This window comes from Tupaia chinensis, unplaced genomic scaffold (genome assembly GCF_000334495.1).
Source record: "Tupaia chinensis unplaced genomic scaffold, TupChi_1.0 Scaffold143766_1, whole genome shotgun sequence".
NCBI classification, from domain to species: Eukaryota; Metazoa; Chordata; class Mammalia; order Scandentia; family Tupaiidae; genus Tupaia; species Tupaia belangeri.
Window position 1 is genome coordinate 345,774 of NW_006203615.1, and position 25,017 is coordinate 370,790.

The window sequence follows — 25,017 nt, forward strand, 5'->3', positions numbered from 1 at the left end:
AAAGACTAGAAAAACTCCAAAGTGTTAAGAACAGATGAAAGTAAAATCATCACACTTCTCACTTCTCCCCATTTCCCTTCTCTTTGTAGAGTGACAATCTGCAAGCTACTGCTCTCCATTGTCATCATATGGAGGTAGCCATCTTGGGAGGCCTGGGTGGTCGCAAACTGGACTTCCTATAGGAGAGAGTTTGTAGACCAGAACATTGACCCTGTGAATGAAAGGTGTTAAAGATGTGGAATAAACCTGTTGTTACTATGGGCTAACAGTCAAGGTGCATGGTATAGCCAGACTGTGAGAAGAGAGGGGAAACCACTTAAATGTGAAGCAACAGCAACAAAATCAATCTGCTCACAACTTTTTACATAAAATTTACGTAAGTACTATAGTGTATTAGTACTCTGAGAATAAAATAAAACCAAATACATTTATGTTAGTATTGGTCATCAAAGTGGAAAACTTTACAACTGTGAGAATGAGGCAAATATTTTCATTAAGACACTATCAACTTATATAACCATTTATATCTATCCCCTCAAGTGCCTTGCAACTCTGAGATGCCCATTGTGGAACATGCCAATGCATAGTGTTTCCTAAATTCTCACAAGTTCTTCATTCTCTGATTTGTCTGGTAAACTGGGATTAGGAAGGTGGTCATAGACAATGGTGCTCTCCTTCCCTTGTCTGTCCAAAATTTGGAGCAATCACATTCACCACCAGGCTGGCTGTGGTCTTTGCCTCTTCTAAAGTGGCCTGAGGTGGTCTTCATCATGATCCATTTCCAACAGCAACCCCATATTGTGTATTTTTCCAGTAATACCAACACCTTCTCAATAAGTCAGTCCCCTTACAACAGGAGCTCCTGTGGGTGGGGCCAAGATAGGGTCAAATACATCAATATCAAGTCTCAGATGGATTAAACTTTGTTTTGTGCCAATCAGATCACCTGCTTGTTCCATGACCTTCTGGATACAAAGTTAATCAATGTCTTTCATGGAAAAAACATGTTCAGGAGTGTCACATTTCTTAAACCAATATACACAGTTCTTGGAAAAGAGATTCGAGTTTGGATCCAGGAAAATCTAGGAGATGTAGTACCTTACCTTGTAGTTCTCTGAGGAGAAATGAAACTGGCTGTTCATGGAGATTTCCTGAAATGGTTGAGGTGTTTTGTTGTCAGTGTGGGTATCAACCCTGACCCCACAAAGGTCTGGGCCATGCTCATCATGGTACCAGTTTCAACACTGTGATATCCTCCCACTGTGATGCAGCTGTAGCCACTAGGCACTGCATTACTGACCACCTCAGCCTGCTCCAATGTGAAAAGCCCACTGAGCAAGGATTCACTATCAAGTTGTTGTAGAGATAATTTTTGGGGGGCTGGAGTAAAACTTGAATCTCCAAAGTCTCTTAATTGGGCAGCCTAAACTGGAGAACCTTTTCATCAAGCCAGCTTCTCTGATGGCACTGGACCATATTCCACTCCTTCCCCCCCGGCCCCATCAGTCACACAAATTACAAATCCTCTCAAAATGGAGCTCCTATGGCAATCACAGAGTGGACAGATCGCTCTCTCTTTTTTTTTTTTTTATTGAGAAGTTTTTGCTATAGGGCACGTGGGCTAACCAGGAAGACAGAGAGACAAGAGAGACAGAAAGTGAGAAATCACCTCCCAGGTGATTGTGACCATGTCACAATCCCTTCTCCTCTCAGGATCTTGGGCACGCATGCACATGTGCTTGGCGTGAGTTTAAGTCACCAGGTCCGGGACTTGAACTGTGGTTGGCTACATGGGAGTCCAGTAACATAGCCATTATGCCAACTGCTGGTTCCGAGTAAACAGCTTTCTTCAGAATGAATGCACTTATGTCCAGAGGAGACACAGAGACTGTTCCTTAGAGACCTGAACAGGCTAACTGCCTTCTACGTGTATTAAAGCAAACTACAGTGGCCTGAGAAGGCCTCATACTCACCGATGTGGGTTATTAGATACAAAGCACAACCTAACTCACGAGTCTGTTTCTTTAACAAATGGCAATCACAGCAGCCTGGCTTCAGTCAATCACACACCGTCCACTGTTTAAACCGTGTGCAAACAGACAGACACCAAGCTGCAACCAATCCGGCTGCTTGTCTGCCTCACGGTCCTCACTTCCGCGTTCCGGTCTATCCGCGCGGCACCTTGGGGATCCTCAGACCTGGTTCTGGGGGCTTTGGATACACCAATGGTTCTTTGCTCAGTTAAACTCAGCTAAATTAGATTTGTCTAAAGTTTTTAATAGTTTGGCATCAGAAGTGGGATCTGAAGTAGAGCTTCCAGCAACCCCCAGGAACATGGAGGGACCGAGTGAGGTACCCTCTGGAAACTTTTGTGGCCATTGCTGTCCCATGGCAACTGGGGATTCTGGGTAAGTTCTCACTCAGATTCTGAACTCCATGGACTTGTGTTTAGAGCTCTCTGGGTTTATTTGAACTAATCTATTTTTTTTTTTTTTTTTTGGAGGGGTTTTTGCCACAGGGTGCGTGCGCTCAGATAGAAATGAGAAGTCACCCCCCAGGAGGGATGGCCATGCCGCAATCCCTTCTCCTCCATTCTCCCCTCGGGATCTTGGGCACACATGCGCATGTGCCTGGCGTGAGTTTAAGCCACTGGGTCTGGGATTCGAACTGTGGTCAACTACATGGGAGTTCAGCGACATAGCCATTATAACTGCTGGTCCCTATTTGAACTAGTCTTTTTTTGGGGGGGGGACGGAGTGGGAGGTTTTTGCTATAGGGTGCGTGTGCTCGCCAGACAAACAGAGACAGAAAGCGAGAAATCACCCCCGAGGGGGGATGGCCATGCTGCAATCCCTTCTCCTCCGTTCTCCTCTCGGGATCTTGGGCATGCATGCACACGTACCTGGCATGAGTTTTAAGCCACCAGGTCTGGGACACGAACCACTGTCAACTACGTGGAAGTCTAGTGACATAGCCATTACACTAACTGCTGGTCCCTTGAACTAATCTTGATCTGAATTGGGCTTGAGAGTTGCAACAGAAATTGAACTGAGTCCAGGGTCTGATCAGGTCTGATAATTAATGTGATTGGGTCCAGTTGTCTGGCTGGGTCAGATGGAAACTGGCAGTAAATTGCTATTACTGTGGTGGGTGTGAAACCCATCCTTCAGAAATTTGCTGACAGTATCCTACCTCTTTGGCAGTTCCTTTTTTTTCTTGATTGTTTAGTTGGGGAGAACCCACTGAATAAGTTGGTCAAGGGATCTCAAAGCCAAAGCCATGGTGCAGCATTTCTGTCTTGGGCTTTTATCTTGTCTCCAAGAGACTCAAGGCATATGTAAAAATGGAACCCATACGTTTTTCTCTTTTGGCCAGAGGATGTGTGTGCTCTCCAGAGAGAGAGAGGAGAGACAGAGAGGAAGACAGAGAAGGACCCTGAAATGAGACATGGTTATGTCACAATTCTTTCTTCTCCATTTCTTCATGCTGTCGGGATTTGGGGCATGCATACATGCCTGGGGTGTTTTTCAGGCCACCTAGGCTGGTTTTCAAACTTCAATTGACTGAGAGGGTTCTGTCTCTCTTTACACACTAAGCTACAGGGCTAGTTCTTTAGAAATTTCTAAATTCTCATTTCTAATTAGAAATTTCTAATATCTAAAGATCTCAGTACTATAAGCTTCAAGTATGCCTTTGTTTTACAAACATGCGTACTAGGCCCTGGGGCCTACATATATTTACAAAAATGATGAGATCTTATTAGTATGATTTAAAATCACCATGGACATTAGGTAGGACTTTCAATATCAACACTATACTTTAAAAATGCAATGTAAATTGAATTTACCAAAATTGGGCTCATCCAGGGAGACCCATTGCTTTGCAGTCCTTTTAAAAGGACTTTTTTAAAACAAATTTTTATTGTTTCTTTTAAAAGACTGTTTACAAAAGATAAATAATAAGCTTAAAAGATACATTAACAAGAAAATTAAATTTACCAAACTTGTTACTTTGTTACTATTCTGCTCAAAAGACAGCAACAAAAAAACCCTGAAAAATATACTGGTTTAAATCTACATAGCAAGCCTTACCTTTGACCATCTTGTATCTCTGTAATATCGCTTCCAAATGTAAATTTTCTGCTTTTGCTTTTTGCACATAAAAATCCTGCCTGTGAAAATGCAAATTTAAGATTTAGACAGGAAATACAAGAATTAATATTTTAAAGAAAAAAGTGTTAAAATATTTATTATTTATAGTAAGTTTTAAGTTTATATGCTTTGACATTTTGTTTTAATATGGTATAAAAATTATATTTGGGTGTGTTAACAAAAAAAATTGGTGTTATAAGGAAACACATGTTTTTAAAAATTATAAATAGTGGTTTACAATTGTGTAGGGTTTAAGGGGAAGAAAAATGTGTTTGACCTAACAGGACAGTTTGGTCACGTCAACATAAGATTAAAAGTGGAGGACTGATGATTTAAGTGTGAAAAATATTATAAAGGAAATTTTATATGGAATCAAGTTTGGCTAACATTAAAAGGAAATTATGTAAGAGGTTTTCTAGAAAATCGAGTATTAGTTTTAAGAGTTCAGTGATTAAAAAAGCTATGTTAAAACAAGGTTTTCTTAAAGTACCAATTTACTCTTCATGAAAAAATTATGGTTTTATTTACCTTTTAAGTGATTGACCTAAAAACAATAAAACATAACAAGAAGAAAAACCAAAGTTTCTGTATTTTTCTCAGAATAATTTCTTGTGCTTTGTACTTGTTTTTAAAATGAGATTTTTATATCTTTTAAAAAGTAAGCCTTCTCAATATGTTACCAAACTCAAGTCAGGTTCGCTTGCCCAAGCGCTATGAAACCAAACCATAGGCACATGGTGTGATGAAGGAAAGCACAGCTTTATTGCAAAATGCAAAGCAAGGAGAGCGCGCAGCTCATGCTGAAAAGACCAGGTCTCCCTGAGATGTTCCCCCACATGTGTTTTTAAGGGCAAAATTGGGGGCAAAGGTCTCAGGCACATGATCAGTTCAGTGATTGGTTCAAGAGGTACGTGATCATTTCGTGGTCACTCTTGACAGGGGAGGCCTTAGATTATCAAATTTCTCTTTAGGTGTCCGGAGCCATTCCGCCTGGAGTCTTTGAGCTCACAACCAGCAGTTTCCAGCCTATAAAACATCCTACATATTGAAACGAAAACCTTCTCTTTCCTGTGAGAGTTTTAGAGGTCAAATGTCCCTCATTTATGGTCCATGTTGGTCATTATCATAACCAAAGTCTGAAGATTTACCCCTTACTCTGGGCCATTACAATGCAAATGGACTTTATATTTCAGGAACCCTAGGAAATACATTAAGGGGGTCCTTGCTCGGTTTAAAATATTGTAAGAGCTAAGTGTGTTTTTGTTCTTTGCTTATAGCTATGTAACCTATATTTTTAAAGTCTTTTTAACTATCGTAATAAATAGCTATCATGTCAGAGTGATCTGTGGTCCTATTTTGATCACGTTTTTAATATTTTCTTTTCTTTCTTCTCTTTTTAATGGTCAGCAGGCGCATGTGCTCACTTTCTTTTTCTCTCAGGCATCCCCCATGTGTTTTTCAAGTCACCAGGGTTGAGATTGGAACCATCATTAGCCACGTGGAATGGGTTGGTTCATTTTAAGCTTTTAAGCATCTTTGGCAATGCTTTCTCCAAATTAAATTTCTTTTTTTTTTTGAGAGGTTTTCACTATAGGGCATGTGCGCTCACCAGACAGAGAGAGACATAGAGACAGAAAGCGAGAAATCACCCCTCAGGGGGGATGGTCACACCGCAAATCCCTTCTCCTCCATTCTCCTCTTGGGATCTTGAGCACGCACGAACACGCGCCCAGCATGAGTTTAAGCCACCGGGTCTGGGACGCCAGCCACGGTCAACTATGTGGGAGTCCAGCGACATAGTCATTACGCTAATTGCTGGTTCCCTCCAAATTAAATTCTAAATTAAGTTTTTTGATCTCAAACTAAATTTAGGATGTTTACAGAGGACCTCCAAACATCTGAAAGAGTAATAGTAGAACCAGTAAAATTTATTTTCACATATTAAATTATATGGGAATCTGTCAAATAGGATGATATTAATTTTCTTTGAGTTATATTTGCATGTATATGTTATGTGTATATAGATACAAATTTGTGTATGTCTCTCTTTCTCTCTCTCTCTCTATATATATATATCAATATATTTTGTTTTCCAAAATATGAAATTCCCAGAAATCTATGGTTTGCTATTTATCAGCCATGTTTTAAGTTATCATGTAAAATTGTTGTCTGTCACAGATGTGGCCAAATTTCTTTATCAATTGTGAATTCTCATTACATCTTTAACCATAATTTGTTCAAGTCTTGTCCACAGTTAATTGTTTTGTTCCGATGACTTTCTAAAAGTTTTTTGCAAATAACAATTACCTTGAAGTTTTATGTCTTCTAGGAAATCTATGAAAAGGATGGAAAATGCTCTGACAGATATAAGATTTCCTATAACCTAAAAATTATACCATTGGCCTGGGTTAGAATTTCCAGAGCTCCTTAGAGAAATTGATTGGTTTTTATAAAACTGCCAAAGTAACATCAAGCACAACCAATTTTAATCAAGGGCAGGGAAGTGCTTTGGAAGAATTTCATGCTAGGTTAGCCAATACTAAAATTGCTAAGATATGTATTAGTTCTTGGCCTATTGGCTAAGATCAAGTGTAAATTGTTAAGATATGCAGTTTTAATGAACTCAGTAAGATTGATCTAAGTCAAATTACCTATGATAACTTAACTAATAAAGCAGTGTTATGCACCTGAATTAAAGAAACAAAATTGATATTTAAAAAGATGTACTTCTTGGAACCAGCAGTTAGTGTAATGGCTATGTCACTGGACTCCCATGTATTCTATTGTGGTTCGAGTCCCAGACCCGGTGGCTTAAAACTCACACTGGGTGCGTGTGTGTGAATGCCCAGGATCCCAAGAGGAGAATGGAGGAGAAAGGATTGCCGCGTGGCCATCCCTGCCAGGGTGTGGTTTCTTGCTTTCTGTCTCTCTGTCTCTCTGTCTCTCTCTCTGTCTTTCTGGAGAGTGCACGCACCCTATAGCAAAAAACTCTCAAAAAAAAAAATGTACCTCTTAATTCAGGGCATTTTATGGAGAACTAGGGCCCTTAATCATCACCAATTAGACTCAATACTGTTGAATTGCCTATATGACCTCACTCTTGACTTCTTTACTTTCATTCCGTTTCTTTTATGGGAACTCTTGTTAATAAGTACAATTTGATCTTTTGATGTTTTACCCTTGATAGCCATCATGTTAGTTCCCCTGGTGCACTAGATCCTCTCAAGTCTTAAATGTTTTGTATGCAATCATCTATCAGAAATTGAATGCCCTCACTTCAACTAGATCAGTAAGAACACAAAGAACTATTCAGGGGCCAATGGGTGGCATGGTGGTTTGGGTGCTGGACTCTCACATAGAGAGATCACGGTTTAAGTCCTGGACCTGGCAGCTTGCTTTCTCACTTTCTCTGTCTCTCTCTGGTACCTATAGCAAGTGAAAAAAAAATCAATAAAATAAATAATACTTTAAAAAAAAAAAACTACTCTCTTGGTGTGATATCATGACTTTTATAAATTCCATCAGAGGAAACTTGTGAATTCCATACTGAGACCAAATAAGTAATTTATGATGGTGACAGAAGATCACATCAGTGTCCAATATTTTGGTCATTCTCTCAAAATTGGTAGGCTGGCCCAAAAGGGAGGAATCGTTAAATCAAACAATGCTTTTATATTTACACGTCTGAGTACTTGTAAAGAAACAACAACCCAACTTACAAGTCTGTTTCCTTAACAAGTAGCTGAGTTATAGCAGCCCCACTTCCGTCAATCAAACCCCAAGCTGTAACCACGACAACTGTTTCTCTACCTCAATTCACTCACTTCTCGTTCTGTACGTCACCTTCCTTTACCTGTCCATAAATGTTAGACAACTACTCAGCACCTTGGAGATCCTCAGAACTAGTTCTAGAGGGCTGGCCCAACACCCAGCAAAGCGAGAATCCATGTGCAACTGAGGTGAGCCCAGCCCTGCCCCTTTAAGAGGAAAGCCTAAGCCTCTGCCCCAAACCTCTCCTGGCCCAACACTGAGTGAAGCAAGATAGGAGGGCCTCTGTCTTCTTTCTGTCTCTGTCTCTCTCTCCTTCCTTTCTCTATATATCTGTGAGTACTGTCTCTTCTCTCTGACCTCTTTTTTCTCTTGCTGACTTCAGAATCCATGTGCATCTGATATGGGTCCAGACTTGCCCCTTTCATGTGGCAAGCTGCTCACCACCCAGTTTTTACTTTTTTTTACAATGTTTTTTCACTTTTCATTGTTTTATTTTTGTTGTTTGTTTTCTCTCTCTCTCTCTCTCTCTCTTTTGGTCTCTTTTTTTCTTTTACCTGACTATCTTGCTTCTCAACTTCCACACACTGAATATCTAGATATAGGTACACAGTAGCAAAACATCTGAATACTTTTATGGTTATAGAAAACCTCAACCCCAAGTGAACTGCTACAGAAAGGGAAACTCATCTTCATAAATCTGAATTCAAATCTCTTTTTGTGGATACCATGTTGTAAAACATAGTAGTAGAGGAGAAATAGGCATAGAAGTGGAGCACATGAGTTTACAGTAGCAGAAATCTCCAACAAATTAGCCACATGTGAATACACTACCAAATGACTAAGAATCAGAGAAGAGAGACTGCCAAGTGAGCAGTAGGGAGAAATACAGAGCTGCAGTGAGTGTGGCTCGATTCCTCTTACACATCTCAGAATTCTCAGTTGAAATCCCACAGCTCAGCCCAGGTACACATATTCCCTAGAAACTCTGAGACCTTTGTAATAAATATCCAGTTCCATCGACAAAAGTGCTGATTGCTTGGTGAGGATCAGTGTAATGGAAAGCAGAAATATTGCAGGTCATCTCCTCCTGTATAATTCTACCACTCAGAATTAACTCCAAAAATGTAGGAGATCCATTAAATAGCCAGAAACCACTGCAGAGGCATAATAAATATGAGAAACAAAGAAAATAATCTCTTCCCCAAGGGGAAAGAAGAACCCTTCATCATTTGCAGACTGATGTATAGTGATTTAATGTACGAATAATAATTTTTAATAATTAATAAAATAATAATAGTGAATAAAAACAAAACTGCAATACCAATGAAAAAAAAAGGAATTTAGAATATTCAAAGTGACAAAGCTGGGATCAGCAGTTAGCGTAATGGCTATGTCACTGGACTCCCATACAGTTGACTGCAGTTAGAGTCTCAGACCCGGTGGCTTAAACTCATGCCGGGCACGTGTGTGTGCATGCCCAAGATCCCGAGAGGAGAATAGAGGAGAAAGGATTGTGGTGTGGCCATCCCCCCTAGGGGATGATTTCTTGCTTTCTGTATCTCTGTCTCTCTCTGTCTTTCTGGTGAGCACACGGGCCCTATATCAAAAACCTCTCAAAAAAAAAAAAAGTGACAAAGCTAACAGAGATGCAAGAGAAGAAAGACAATGAACTCCAGAAGATGCAGGAGAAAAGAGTCGACAATTTCCAGGAGGTGAGGAAGTTCTTGTACTATCTCAAAGAGGAAATACACACCGTAAAAAGAATCAGATGGAACAGTTAGAGATGAAGGCTGTAATACAGGAAATCAAAACCTCCCTGGAAAGTATTAAAAGCAGATTAGATCATGCAGAAGATTGAATCTCAGATATAGAAGACAGAACCTCTGATCTAGAAAAATTCACCAGAAAGACTGAGAAAATAACCCCCCAAAATGAGAATAATATATGAGTAATACTAGATACTATTAGACTATTAGGATATCCCATCAGGTTAGCAACAGACCTTTCATATTAAATAACGCAAGCAAGGAAAGAATGGGAAAATATATTCGAAGTGTTAAGTGAAAAACAATTTAAACCAAGAATACTATATCTGGCAAGATTATCCTTCATATGGGAAGAAAAGCCTGAAACATTCTTGAATAAACAAAACCTGAAGGAATTTACTGACACCAGACCAGCTCTTCAAGAAGCTCTGAAGGGAGTGCTCTACCAGGGAAACTAAACTCAGACAGAAACAAGAGGACAAAAAAATGACCCAAATAAATGCCAACTTCATGGTAGGGACAAGTTCAGAAATATCAATAATAATGTTGAATGCTAACTTCCAGGATTTAAATGGAAAGATCAGATCACAGTAACACTACCAATTCAACAAAAGAGGGATAATGGAAGACTGAACTGGTCAAATAGGATTTTATGACTTCTGTCTAAAACATTACCAATTTTCTTCTTTGATTTGTCTTCCAGATTTAAGGGTTTTGGTTTTCTTTTAAATTATTGATAGGTTCAGCAATTTGTTTAAAAAATTCTTTTTAATTGAAGAATTTTCCTTCCTTCCTGACACCTTTGCAATTAGAAAATATTTGTGAGTGTTCTTATTTTGTCGCAGAATGGTTATCTGCAGTTCAATAATACAAATAGTATCTGTTGCCTTGCATCATGAATTGAATTACTATGGGGCTTTCTGCAAATAACACCAAATTGAGATTAACCTTTTTTTTTTTTTTTTTGCAAATAAGTTAATTTATACCTCTCTTTAGTAAAAGGAGGACTGGAGAGAGAAAACAATGTTTCAGCAGAAAATTACAGTGCACTTTGTCACTAGATTCTAGTTTTGTCCATATTTTTAGTTTAAGATTTTTTGTGAATCAATAAAATGTGGAGGGAAAAAGTTTAGTATGGAAGGAAGGGGGAGGGGAAGGAGGAGGTAAAAACAAGTAAAAGTATGCTAATTGACAAAAAATTGAGAAGCTATTTGCTGATGATAATGTGTATAGTAATATCTTTGTCTTGACTGACAAGCATGGTATTTGTACTGGAAAAGGCAATGTTGTACACGGTAAAGACATGATTAAATGTAAATAAATAAGGAAACAAAACAAAACAAAACAAAAACAAACAAAAAGAACTAGTTCTAGGGGCTGCTTGATTCACAAATCATTCTTTGCTCAAGAAAACTCTGCTAAATGAAATTTGTTGAAAGTTTTTATTTTAACAAGCCGAAACTCCTCAACAAGGGAAGGATGGTCTGCAGGCCAAGGATGCAAGGCAGAGAGTGCAGAGCTCAGGTGGTGAAAAAATTTAAGGAAGATTTGAAACCAGTATGTTTGTCTCTAGTAAAAGAATTCTTATCCTGGATCCCACTGATCGACCCATGGATAGAATTCAGGGGGTCCATGAACTTAGATAGGAAAATATTATTTTTTTCCTATTTTCTCAGCTTTAGTTGCAGTGCATAAGGGAACTTCAAAAAGTTTGTGGGAGAATGGAATTCAAGTGCAAGTTTATTCTGATGCTATTTTTTTTTTTTTTTTGAAATCCATGGATAGTTTTCTCATAATATGTATTTTCCATGAACTTTCTGAAGACCCTCTCTCGATTTTTCCATTATTTACAAATATGGACAAAGACCCATGGTAATATCAGCATTTCGTTATATGTTACAATACAGTTGTTGACTTTGAGATATTTGGTCTAAAACTAAACTTTAGATTCATCCTTACTTGTATGAATTATGGTAAGTATTAGACCCACCCGTACATTTTTGTTTTTAAAGCATTAGTAAAGGAGCACATGCATTATTATAACATAAGTGAAAATAATATAAGCATTTCAGTATAATTTTGGTTTTCTTAATAATCCTACACATTTTACTTAATACATATAAAGTCATGATTTCAAGTAGTCAAAGAGCTTCAGTAGATTATCAAAACAAAGAATGTGAAATATATTGACTCAGACTAAATGATTCTTCCAGCCAGACACTTTGTGGTCCTCGATTTTGGAGAATGGGAGGGATGTGAAGAAACGGGAGAAGAGAGATTGTGAAGTTTGGCCTCCCAGAGCTATCTTTTGCTTCAGTTGTTTTTGTGTCCAGAGAAAAACACCTGGATAGCTTTTACAAAATGTGGAGGAAGAGGGAAATAACCTGCACTGTTAAGGAGCATCTATCTAGAAAGGCAACACAACAAAATATAACAAAACACAAACCCACTGAAAGTCATCACAAAGAGTTTCTTTAAAATTTATTTCCTTTTTTTTTGGTGCATATTTTTCCTGTTCCCATCCTCAAACTCCTTTCTTTTACAAGTAGTTTTAGGAATGCAGTTTTCGATGCATTCTGGAAGACACTTATCCCCTTTGATGTTACTTTGCATAAATACTTACAAAGTTGTTGTACTGTGGGCTGAGGCATTTTCCTGAACTCATACACACACAGAAGTCCTAACTCTTCACTAATGTTTGAAGTTGTAATAAAAAGCCAGCTTGCCATGGGAGTTGGGATTATCTGTGGGAGAAGTTGATTTATTTGCAAGACCCAAGTCAGTAGGAACCAGGAAGGTAAACTGATAACCATTGTATATATTAAATTCCCAGCTGTGAACCACATTGACTCAAGGAGTTAAAACTAAAGTCAGTCTATCAAACATGTTTTCCCAGAGTTCCGGATGTTCAAGTATTTCTGTTAGGGTAATATTGAGAGGAGGAAGGCTTATCAGAAAAAGCTAGTGTTTTCTTCCATGATACTTCTGGTTCCACAAGGTGGTAAGAAGGCAGAAGGAAGGAAGGAGTAAAGTGGGCAGCAGATATGGGAAGTGAAGGTCAAGGGAGCCAGGCATCAGGTACAGAATTTGCATTTATCAAGAGGTAATTTACATCCTAGCCCTGGAATCTAGGCTGTGTGGTCTTGGGCACATAGCTTAACTTTCTGAGCTTTCAGTTCTTTATCTGTAAAACAGAATAATGGTGTCAACTTACAGAGTTATCATAAGAATTTGATGACGGACGACATTTAAGATGTTTGACATACAAAGAACTTAACAAAGGGCAGCTCCTGAAGGGCCAGGACCCAGTGAACATGTGAGCAGGAAGAAGAGACAAGCATGGAGCAGGTGCCTTTTTAATGTATCTCCTGGGCTTGTCTGTGATCAACTAGCCAATCTTATTCTACTGAAAAAGAGATGTCCTTGCATTGTCTACAAGCAGCCTGGTTTTTCTTTCCTTTATTCTTAGTAATCTTGGCTCCTGTATTGAATAACTGTAATGTGTCAGTTTTTCTATCACAAAAATTAGGACCTTGATATATATCTGTTTCACATACCAGATTAACCAGTGTGTATGTGAAGTCATGGCATTTCTCAAAGTCAAGATAGTGACTACTACACCCATAATGAGGGTGTGAGAATTAAGGTAAATATGTATGTGTATATATATGTTTATAGATGCATATCTGCATCTGTTTTTTTTTCTCATATGTAGTTAATGTTTTAAATGGGGTAATCATTTCTCTGATTAGTAAGATAATTCATGTGAAAGTCTTCATAAACAGCAAAGTGTTATTAAAAGTCAGACTTTATTCTTATTACTGTTGTTCAAAATAAAAATATTTTGCAAGTTGGCAAATTACCCTTAGGAATTCTTTAAACCACTATCAAGGAGGAAGTTACATCCCTTGGTGAGGGAAACACTGTGAAGAGGGCATGAGGTCCCTAAGTTTTAGTCCTGTTTTTTGTTTTGTCTTGTTTTTTTTTTTCAATTTTTTTTTGAGAGTTTTTTTGCTATAGGGTGAGTGCACTCACCAGAAAGACAGAGACAGAGAGACAGAAAGTGAGAAATTACTCCCTCAGTGGGGATGGCTATGCCTTAATCCCTTCTCCATTCTCTTGGGATCTTGGGAACACGTACATGTGCCTGGTGTGAGTTTAAGCCTCTGGGTCCGGGACTCAAACCATGGTCGACTACATGGGAGTCCAGTGACATAGCCATTATGCCAACTGCTGGTTCCGAGTCCTGTTTTATCACTAAGAAACCAAGGAAGTTACTGACCCATTTAGAATCACATTTTAGTCTTCTGTAAGATCAGAGACTTGATACGTGGTTAAAACTTCTTAGTAATCATTGAAGAATGATGCTAAAAAGTGGTTAATGGAAAATATGTCAGAGAAATTTTGGGTGCTCTTGCATTATCCTCTTGCTTTCTCTAATAGCTGATAATATAAATTTTGTTTATAAAATAATTCCATTCTTAAATCTGTTTCTTATAAGGACTTTTTTTTTTTTTTTTTTTTTTTTAGAAAGTGGTTGAAATGCTCATAATGGCTTCCAGCTTGGACTATCATTTGGACCTGGCTACCTTAAGAATGGGGCCTGCCTTTCTTCTAGTCATCTTGGTGTTTTTTAAACCAACATACATATTTCACACAAGTTATTCATTTATAGTTTGGTTTGAGCTGTTCCTTATTTGTTAAAAGAGTTTATCAGCAACAACAACAAAATAGCTCTTCTACTCTTGGGCTGAGTCATCTGGTTTGCCCGCTGAGAAAAACTTGTAGAGGGTTTCAATTTGTCATATATGTATTGTATACAGAATTGAGTGCACTCGATACTAGGAGGACAACAAAGTGGGTAAGATATAGTTCTGCCTTTGGAATAAAATGATCAGTCATTGTCAAAAACAATCTGTCAGTTCCTGGCAAAACAGTGAGAAGAAGCTAACTGATTATATCTATATTGATATTCAAAATAGAAGCAGTCCACACACATTCAGACCTGCAGGATGGTTCACCCAGTACTAGTTTCATGATGGCTTTTAGTAATAATAATAGAGGGCCAGCCAGCAGGCAGATGCATCCCACATGGTTGACTGTGTGGTTTGAGTCCCAACTCGATGACTTTGAGAGACATGATGGGTGCATGTGCATGTATGCCCAAAAATCCCAAGAGGAGAATGGAAGAGAAGATATTGTGGCATGGCCATCCCCCTTATGCTTTCTCACTTACCCTCTCTATCTTTCTCTCTCTAATGAGTGCACACACCCTATTGCAAATTAAAAAAAAAAAAAGTAATAGTTTGCATTGACCATTCCTGTTTCAAAGTAATGCTTTTGCCTTAAAAATAGTTCAGAGTGATAAGTTATTGGCAGAATCACCCCTGAGAAATGACATAGGCCTAGCTTTTTACCAAATAGGTGGCCAATATCCAGGCTTGGTTTGAAAATCCTGTTTTGAAAGAGCCTTGTTTCTTTTATTTGGACAGAATTACTGAATTATAATACACTTCTTTTCAATCCAAGATTTGGCTATACATTTAGATTCATTGCTGAAAAACTGGCAGAGGTTGTTTTCCAGCTTTTTTTAGTCTCTAGGTTTGATCATTTCCCTCTGGTTAATGTGGAGAGAACTGAAGTCTTCTGTTCTGACCAAACAACCACAACTCAAATAGGCCAAGAGACTGGGAAAGTACCAGGACAAGTGAAATGAGGAGTGCCCTTGGAACAGACAGGCTGAGTCACAGAAGTTAAGAGCAACACTATGGCAGACCTGAGCAATTTCTCAAGTGGCCTGATGGCACTTCTTGCGTGAAGCTATAAAGTAATGGCTGTTTACACTAAATCAGAAAACAATTCCAGTCCTATGGCTATCATGTTCTTCTGTTATTTTGCCTCTCTGTACTATTTTGGTAACATTATCTTAGTTTTTCCCCAGGGAAACATTATCTCAATTTTTTTTTTTCTTTTGGTGGGGAGGTTTGGGTGGGACTGATTTCCTTTACACTCATCACCACCATGGTCCATCTGGCCAGTCAGAGCACTGTATCTCCAGGCAGCATAGTCAGTTTGGCAGAATAAATATGCTTGTGATTTTACCGTTCAATCAGGAAAGGCTTTTGATAGAGGCTTTAACAAAGAGGTATTTTTTTTAGAGAAGACATACTGGTAAAGAGAAACCTAGCACTCTTGGAGACCATTTTTATCATCATGTGTGGAGGAAACCTGTCTGAGAATAAAACCAACCCAGAGGAAAATAAAGTTGAGAAATGGTGAGGGGTATACTTCTTTAATTTTTTTAAAAAATTATCATTATTATTATTAGTTTGCTATAGAGTATGTTTGCTCACTGGAGAAAGAGGGCTGAGGTGAGAAATCACTCCTCATGGAGAATTACTGTGCTGCAGTCCCTTCTCCCCCATTCTTCTCTTGCAGTTTTGGGCATACATGTTGCTTACATGTGATCTTGCATCTGTTAAATGCTTTTTTTCTCAGCTTATCCTACCCACTCTCTAGCCCTCATCCTCTACCACCCATGCAATCTCTGGTATCTATAGTTGTCTTCTCTACTTCTAGGTCTTCAAATCTTTCAATTTCTGACATAGAGTACAGACATTCAGTTTATATTGAGGGAGGACATAAAGTGTTTGACTTTCATAGTCTAACATATTTCACTTACTTTATATCTTCTCGATTCTTCCACTTTGTATGGAAAAGCAGGATGTCATCATTCCTTACAGTGGAGTAGTATTCCACTGTGTATATGTGCCACACTTAAAAAATACTGTCAACAGTTGTTGGACACCTAGGTTGATTCAAGTCTTAGTTAGTATAAATAATGCTGCAATGAACATGGGTGTGCAAGTGTCTCTCTGACTGACTGATACCCAGGAGTGAGTTTTCCAGGTCTTATAGTAGTTCTGTTTGTAAGGAAGAATAATACGATAGTTTTGAAAACACCTCAGTATCACATTAAAAGAGGATCTAAATCCAGCTTTGCCTAAAGCCAGAGGTTCAGATAATTGGTTTGTTCTTTGCATAGGCTAGTTTGAGTTAGGTTTCTGTTACTTGTAATGGATAGTGCTTTGAATAATGTGGCATCTTTTATAAAGCCTGTGTATCGGTAAGATACTACCATGATAATGCTGCATGTCAAAATACTGAAAAAGAGAGGGCATCCAACAATATCATGTCTTTCTTTCTTAGGTATTAGTGAGTTAGTTTGGATGGAGTTACTGTGAGCTAGATTCAGCTAGGCTTGACTCCAAGCTTCAGATTGTGTCAAGTCTACTCCATGTATCTCCTATCTTTGGACAAGTGGCTATGTGGAGTATGTTGCTTTCATGGTGACTGGCAGAAATGTCAGTCAGCAAATCCAAGACTAGCACAGCTCGGGTCTCTGCTTGTGTGGTGTTCACTGACATCTTAGTGGCCAAAACAAGTAACTTTGTTAAATGCAGCATCGAGAGGGAAGGAGGGGACACTCCTTCCATGGAGGAGAGGAAGAAGGGGTGAATATTTGGTGGACAATAATTTAATGTACATTTTAAGCTTAAACCAAAGGAAAAAGCTCCCTCAGCCACATGCTGTGTAGTACTAACTGCCTCCCTTACTTGTCTTCTATAACCAAACATCCTGCTTTAAAGCAGAACTGGAGAGACCCACAGACAACATAATAGTTATGTCACTGGACTCCCACGTGGTCAACCGTGGTTCAAGCACCAGAAACAGAGGCTTGAAACTCACACCGAGCATGTGTGCGTGCCTGCCCAAAATCCTGAGAGGAGAATAAAGAAGACAATCATGCAATTCTAAATTTACAAGGCTGTACATACAATGATAAGTAAACAGTGTAAGATATGTAGATAAATCAACATAACAAATGACACTTTTATTTTATCACTGAGATCTGTGTATTCCTGAAAGAGTCAAGCTTGTGATTTGTTTCTAATATTAATGATGCTGAAATTGGTTTTGAAATAAGAAACACGCTGTACAGGTTCCTCCTTTTGATGAAAGTGTCCTTTCAGTGATAGAAGATACTTATACAACTATCAATTGATATAGGCACTCAATAGCTATTTGTTCAATTTGATTTTGAATTTCTTACATCACAGTGTGAAAATCTTGAGAACGCCACAGGGAATATAAAGTTGAAAGAGAGTTTCTGAATACATAATAATAATGACTATCATCCTTTTGAGTATCTCTTATATTTCGGGTACTGTTTTAAAACAATCTCAGTGATGGTAAATAACATGGATAAACCCCCCAATTCTGATAAGGACCAAGAAGGGACATTAGCTTGAAAATGTCTTGTGTGAAAGTTAGAGCTCAGATTGCATTATACTGTAGGAAGTTTAGGTTAGACAACAAGGATGAGTTTTAGCAGCTTACTAATGGCAGTCACGTATGCTCAGTTCTAGAAAATGCTAGAAAACTGCTTTTTCTGCTTTTTCTGGGAGAGAGTTTTGCTGTAGGGCACGTGCACTCTCTGGAGAGACAGAGACAGAGAGATAGAAAGCTAGAAATCACCCCACAGGAGGATGGTCACACCATAATACTTTCTTCATTCTCCTCTCAGGATTTTGGGCAGGCATGCACACATGCTCAGTGTAAGTTTCAAGCCTCTGGATCTGGTACTTGAACCACGGTTGACCACGTAGGAGTCCAGTGACATAACTACTATGTTGTCTGCGGGTCCCTCCACTTCTGCTTTAAAGCAGGATGTTCAGTTATAGTAGACAACTGAGGAAGGCAGTTGCTACTACACAGCATGTAGCTGACGGAGTTTAGTAGTAAAGGTCAATTAAAAAGATAAAAATGGGGCCAGCAGGTGGCATATTGGTTAAAGTGATTGGATCCCATGTGGCTAACTGTGTAGTTGAGTCCTTGACTCAGTGGTTTGAAAAATGCTGGATGTGTGTGTGTGTGTGTGTGTGTGTGTGTGTGTGCACCCACGTGCCTAGAATCACAAAAGGAGGGAGAAATGGAAGAAATGGAATGACCAACCCCATGGAGGGTGCTTTCTCACTTCTTTCTCTCTTTCAAAAAAAACTGTCCCTCTGGTGAATGTGTGTGCTTTCTGACAAAAGTTAAACAAAAGGAAAAGACAAATACAGGGGCAGATGGTGGCACTGTGTGACTGACTCACATGGCAAGGTTACTGGTTTGGGTCCAGAGACCTCCCTGAGTACTCTAGACATGTATGTGCCTATGAGTTCAGCTGGCTAAGCTATGGGATGGCTTGCGGTATTGAGACCCTGTGGGTGTTGTTTTATCTCTTTCTTTGTTTCTCTCTCACACAGAAGAAATAAAAAACAAACAAACAAACAAAAAACAAACTTAAAACAATAACAATTGCATACTTTTGAAAAACAGTTTAAGAAAACAAGAATGGATTAGCTCTCTATCCTGGTGATTCTATTACAGACCTGTCTAAAACAAGCCAAATATAGTTACCTTTTGAAATCATTTGTGACCCTTAGCTTCAGGGCTGTTTAGATTTGGGGGTTCTTTCTTTCTTCTTGTTTTTCTTTCTCCTTCCTTCCTTCCTTCCTTTTTAATGAAGGTTTTTTTGCCATAGAGAAATATAGACAGTGAGAAGGAAAGCGAGAAATCATGCCCCCCCCCCCTTCCCCAGGGGTCATGGCCATACTGCAGTCCCTTCTCCTCCATTCTCCTCTTGGGAGTTTGGACACACACACACACACACACACACACACACACACACACACACATGCCCAGTGTGATTTTTCAAGTCACCAGGTGTAGGACTTGAGCTGTGGGCAACCATGTGGGAGTCTCGTGGTTTAACCACCATGCCATCTGCTGACCCAGAAAACAATATATTTTAAAAGGTGACTCTGTCTCTGGTTTTGCCTGAGTTCCAACCATGAGTATCCAGGCTGCCTAAATAATCACAACTGAACGGTAAAAATTCCTGAGAAAGCAGAAACATTGAGTTTCAAATCACACTTGAATTCTTGTAACTGGATGCAAGGTTTTAAAGTTAAAAAAACTTTGGATGGACAACAGGATACTTTTTTCCTTATGTTTATTTTGAATGGAGGTAACATCAGATTGAGGGATGAGTGTTAGTAGCTGGAGGCAATAATGTCATCCAGCCCCTACTTGAGAAAACCAAAGAAGTGAAAAATATCTCAGAATTTGTCTTGTCTGTTTTGCTGTAGAGCAGTTTATGAGTGATAATGTGGATGATGGCCCTGATGATATCTGTAATGCAGTTAGTATAAGAATATGATTCTGTTTAGAAGGCACTTTTCAAACAAGGTAAACACAACTTGAAAATAATTGCATGGGAGGAATGACTCTGGACATGTGGAGGCATGATTCTTGATTCCAATTTGAGCATGGAGACAATTAGAGTTGAAGCCTGTGCCCACTTTTCCTGCTCTGTGAAGGGGAAGGTAAACTTGATATATTTCTGTAAATCTTCTCCTCTTCTATTTTTAGAGTGTAAGGGTTGCTTCACTGCTGGGTGAAGATACTGAGCAAACACACAAGGCTGGCAGCAATAAAAAACCCAGAAAACTGAGTCAGACACTTGCCTTTGGCAAAGTCCTGAGTGAATAAATGGTGCCCTACATGGCAAGAAGCAGGTGATTTGTCAGAACATGAAATGAGAAGAATTCTGAAGTTATGGCCGTGCCCAGAGAATATCCTGCCTTCCTTTTCTGAAGGTTTAATTCTGAGGACTCAGAAGAAGGACATTTTATTACTCTTGAACAATCTGCTCAAAATGAGGGAAGAGGGGCTCAGAATTATTTTGAATTAAATAGGCACAGAGACATGGCACACTCATGTTATTTTTTTTTTTGTGTGTGTGATTCTCATAACTCTTTTAACTCTTTGATTTTTATTTTCATTTGGAAAAATATAGGTGATGGGCCAAATTATTGGCTTTACAATGGTGAGTTTTGGCTCTTGCAGTCTTTAGTAACTTCAGAAGATCTCAGTGGCCTCCTGGACCACCACAGGCTTGGCAGACATGTAGGGCAAGTAGCAAGGGACTCTGCTGTCTCCACCCTAACTTCACTTAGAATTTTTCCTCATTTTGGGTTTGGATGTACAGCTCTGTACAACTTTGATACTTAGCCTTTTAAGAGCCCGTGTATTTCCACCATGACTTGAAGATTCCCCTAGCTCTCCCATTCTCAGCGATCCTGAGCACAAGAACCAGGTTCAGAGTTCATTTTCAGAAGAATGACAGTCCAGCATTATAACCATCACATTAGTCCCTAGGGATATAAGGAACAAAAAGATATGATTCTTGCTCTCAAGGATTTTACGGTTGAGTGAAGAAGAGACGGGCAAAGCTATCATTATGCTACAACAATGTGACTGATTAAACCGAGGTCTGTGCCAAGAAGAGGGAATGTGGAGGGTGGATTGTTTAAGTATAGTTGAGAGAGTGGAAAGAAGCTTCAAAGAGAAGGACTCAGAACTGGGGCTTGACAATTTAAGAGGAGATGTACAGGCAGGCATGTGTGATTTAAAAATATACCTCAGACTGTCAGTTTTCTGTTTGAAATACTCTGAGGGATTTTTCCATTGTATCCAGAATAAAATCCAGACTCTTCAGAGGAGTTATGAGATTGTTATGATGTGGCCCTCTGTCTCCTTCAGACATTGCTCACTCCGGTCTCCTTCTATATTCTTCATGTTTTCATCTCCATTCCTCAGTATTCCATGCCCATTCTCACCTTGTTGCTTTGACATTTTCTGTTCCCTCTGACTAAAATGCTTTTCTCTTTTTTTTATTTTATTTTTTTGAGAGGTTTTTGCTATAGGGCACGTGCACTTGCCAGACAGACAGAGAGACAGAGAGATAGAAAGCGAGAAATCACTTCTCAGGGGGGATGGCCACACCACAATCCCTTCTCCTCTCAGGATCTTGGGCACGCATGCACACGTGCCCGGCGTGAGTTTAAGCCACCGGGTCCAGGACTCAAATGGCAGTCGACTACGTAGAAGTCCAGTGACATAGCCATTACGCTAACTGCTGGTCCCAAAGTGCATTTCTCTTAAAGTCTTCAGTAATGACTCTTTCTAAATTGCTCTGGCATCACAATAGATGCAGTAGTCACTTGGTAATATTTTCAATTTCCCTGTTCTGGATACAAGGGAAGGATTGCAAGTTGCTGGCACCCAAGGTTAGGGAATACCATGTGATTTGCTTTGGTCAATGAAATGTGAGTGGAAATTACATATGTGACTTCCAGGTGGAAGTCTTACTTTTCATTGTGAGACTCTACATTGTTTTCTTCTTCTGCCATGGGGACACTGCAGGTGTGTGCTGATATGCAGAATAATGCTGAGCCATCATCATGTTTTGGACAAGCCACTGCAGTCTCCCAGACCCATAGAAGGTTCTGAATGAGAAATAAATGTTAATTGACTTCACCTATTAAAAGGCATGTTTGCTATTACAGTGCAAACTAACCTATCCTGACAGATGGAGATCCATTTTAATTACCAGGCTTAATAGGGACATCTAAACCTACTCTCCCTTTGGCTATCAGTTACTTTCTATTTTTATTTACTCTTTTCATTATTGCACTTATCTGAAATCATGCTGTCTGTGAGTTTGTGACCTATCTCCCTCCATAAAAATATAAATTTCATGAGAGCAGGTATCTTACCTGTCTTTTTTCATGTTGGACAAGTGTCTGGCACAAAGTAGCCACTCAACACATGATGAAAAAATGGAGAACACAAATCACCCCCAAATGGGTCATGTTCATGCCTCAATTCCTTCTTCATCATGTTGAGATTGGGGCGTACACTCAGTGTGTTTCCCCAGCCACCAGGTCCTCAGTTTGAATTGCAATCGGCTATGTGAGATCCAGTTCTCTAAAACACTAGGCTATTGGAGGTCTGAAATAATCAGAGTCTCTAATGCAGCATTAGTGCTTTCCAAAAGAAAGTCCTAGCTTATTTCTCAATAGTAAGTTTTAGTTCATATTTTTTAAAAGAATTTTTTCTATAGAGCACGTGTGCTTGCTAGAGAGAGAAAGAGAAAGTGAGAAATCACTACGCTCCACCTCCCCAGGAGGTAGGTATAACCATGCCGCAATCTCTTCTCTTCCATTCTCCTTTTAGGATTTTGGATACCAGTGCGATTTTTCAAGCTGCTGGATCTGGTTCTTGAACTGTGGTCGACCATGTGGGAATCCAGTGCCTTAACTATCACTCTACCTACTGGCCCCAGTTAAAGATCTTAAGGAAGACCTTTCTCTTTTACGTAGGTGTGTTGGAGCTGTTAGTTTTACATTTACCTAATTTTACAAGCTGAACACTCCATTTAGAGTTAGTACTCCACTTGGGGGCATACGATTTAAGGCACTACTTGCCTTCACCACGCTAGAAAATTTTGAGGTGATTAAAGCCTTATGGGATCAAGGAAAGTGAACCACTTGTGTCATTCGCCAGAGAAAACTCACTATTATCAAGGTAACTCTTTGAAGACATAATTGTAGTGTGAAAATTTATGGTCAAGAACAAGATTATCCAGCTTTTCATGATCACAAGCATCCTTAAGTAAATTTTGGTGTTCCAATACAAACTTTAGACATTTTTGGCATGTCACCATCTTGTTTGCCAACAGGAGCTGTACAACATGTCAGTATTGTTAATACTCTACTGATAGCCAGGCCTGATTGTGTTTGTACCCACAACAGAGATATACTATGGAAACTATCTCTACTTATCTGATCTTCTGCACTAGTGAGAATTCCAATCTTTATGTCCATCACATACATAAAACACTGCTGCATGGATGAAATGATCCTCTAGCACTGTAAGCATACGAGGGCAAGAGGCAGGTACATGTGCACAGGGGACAGAAATAAATTCAGGATTTGGCTCAAAGCTAGAGGTCAAACTCTTACCCCTCTTTCTTTTATAACATTTTTAAAAATGTGAAATGTTGTTTTTCTTCAAGATAATGTTTGCAGCACATGGTAGAGAAAAGAAATCCTGCCTAACAGAATTTAGACTATGGGAGTTTCACATACATATGGATAAGTATACAGGCTATGCAGCATGTAGGCAGGTTATTTCATGAGAATATTGCTTTGTTTGTGAAGGCAGGAATAGGTGTTCACTGCAATAACCTGGCAATCAAAGAGATAAACAGGGGCTTAGGCTAGTTATGGTGACAAAGGATGTATTCCTAGACATTTGGAAGTTTCCACAAGTGTTATCACCTTCTTTTGAGGTGCTCCAAAACCACTACTACAGAGAAAGTTCTGGTGGACATGTTCATACAGATGCCCTTGCTCTGATGGCTAACATTATTTGGACCATCAAGGATTTGTGATTGAAGCTGGGCTAAACATATTTTCACTTTCAAATTTGGACTGAGCTACACAGAAACTAAAAGTGTATATAAGATGGTGTCATGTGTTATCCATCTCTATGTGACTGCTCACTGTAGAGCACTATGACTGGAATTCCCAAAGTTTGAGTGTTTTCTTTGGGAGCCAAGGACATCTTCATCTATGTCCATGGCAAGCCAGAAGCACCAACAATTAGAAGAACTCCTCACCAGTGATTTGCAGAAGTTGGTTCATAGGTTGGTGCACAGCTTTTTTGATGCATAGGTGGGATAATTCTGAGCATGTGTTTTATACTGATTCCCAGAGTTCCCTAGCAAAACTCAGTTCCAGTTACTCACAGTGGTAACTAACCTGACAATACACATCATAGTGGTTTCCTTCTTTCTCCTGTCTTTCTGCCCCACGTCCTTATCAGTATTTTCTGTCAATTAAAATACTGGCACTCAGATGTCTATTTCAGAATCCCAGTTTTTTCGAGGAAACTTCAGTGAATACAGAAAAAATAAAGTCATATCTTAAGTTCATATTGGGTCATAACAACCCAAAACCATATCTGTTCAAACTGAAGTCTAGAGAGAAATACATTTCAAATAAAACCTTAAAACTAGTTTGCATAAAGGATCATGGAGAAATAAACAGAAGGTAGAGGTGAAAGATTGTACTGAAAAAAGGGAGAGATGGTCAGACAGCCAGAGAGATGGTAATGTTCTTCTATCATTCAGGTTTTGTGGAATTCTAAATATCTCTTTTTCTTAAGATAGCAAGAGGTATTTTATTTCTTGTTGCCTAAATATCCCTGATTGAGACAACTCCTATTATTTGCTTGATTTCCTAAGTTCGTATCTCTGTTACAGATGCCTAATAACTTCAGGACATTAAATACACCAAACCAAAGTTTCCTTTTTTTTTTTTTGTAACACACTTACAACATCCGATAAATCTAGCACTTTGAATAACTAATTT

At 39.0% G+C, this 25,017-nt stretch overlaps 1 pseudogene; it reads right to left on the bottom strand.

Annotated features, from left to right (window-relative positions):
* Positions 1-593: 593 nt before the first annotated feature.
* LOC102470404 (arginase-2, mitochondrial-like) overlaps positions 594-25,017 on the bottom strand; it is a 30,182-nt pseudogene continuing 5,758 nt past the window's right edge.